The sequence below is a fragment of the Chrysochloris asiatica genome, unplaced genomic scaffold (assembly GCF_000296735.1).
Source record: "Chrysochloris asiatica unplaced genomic scaffold, ChrAsi1.0 scaffold00229, whole genome shotgun sequence".
In the NCBI taxonomy this organism is placed as follows: Eukaryota; Metazoa; Chordata; class Mammalia; order Afrosoricida; family Chrysochloridae; genus Chrysochloris; species Chrysochloris asiatica.
The window spans coordinates 113,508-114,029 of record NW_006408747.1 but is presented as its reverse complement, the minus strand read 5'-3'; positions in this window follow the sequence as shown (position 1 = coordinate 114,029).

The following is a 522-nucleotide window of genomic DNA, read 5'->3' as shown; positions in this document are numbered from 1 at the left end:
GTTGTATCATCTGCACATCACAGGTTGTTAATGAGTCTTCCTTCAATCCTGATGCCACATTTTTCTTCATAGAACTCAGCTTCTCAGATGATTTGCTCAGCATACAGGTTGAATAAGTATGATGAAAGAATACAACCTTGTTGCACACCTTTTTTTTTTGAATGCTTTATTGTGAATTATGTGATAGTTTACAGGGGAGGACATTAGCTTCACATTGTTCCCATCGTATATTGTTTCCTTGCATGGTTACAATCCCCTCCATGCATCATCCATCAACCAAAGGATATACCCCTCAAGCCTGCCTCCCGGTCGGCAGCACACAGCCCCTCTCTGTATCTCGGACCAAAGTCCCCAGCCACTCCATCTCTCCACGTCATCATCTCTGCCTCCATCTCTGTCATCACTGTTTCTCTGGGTAGGGTGCCATTCTCCTCTCTTCTCCCTTGATGGTCCCAGGGACCTCTGATGCTAGACTGAAAAGTTAATCACTCCCCTCCATTTCCCACAAAATGTCTACCTTTA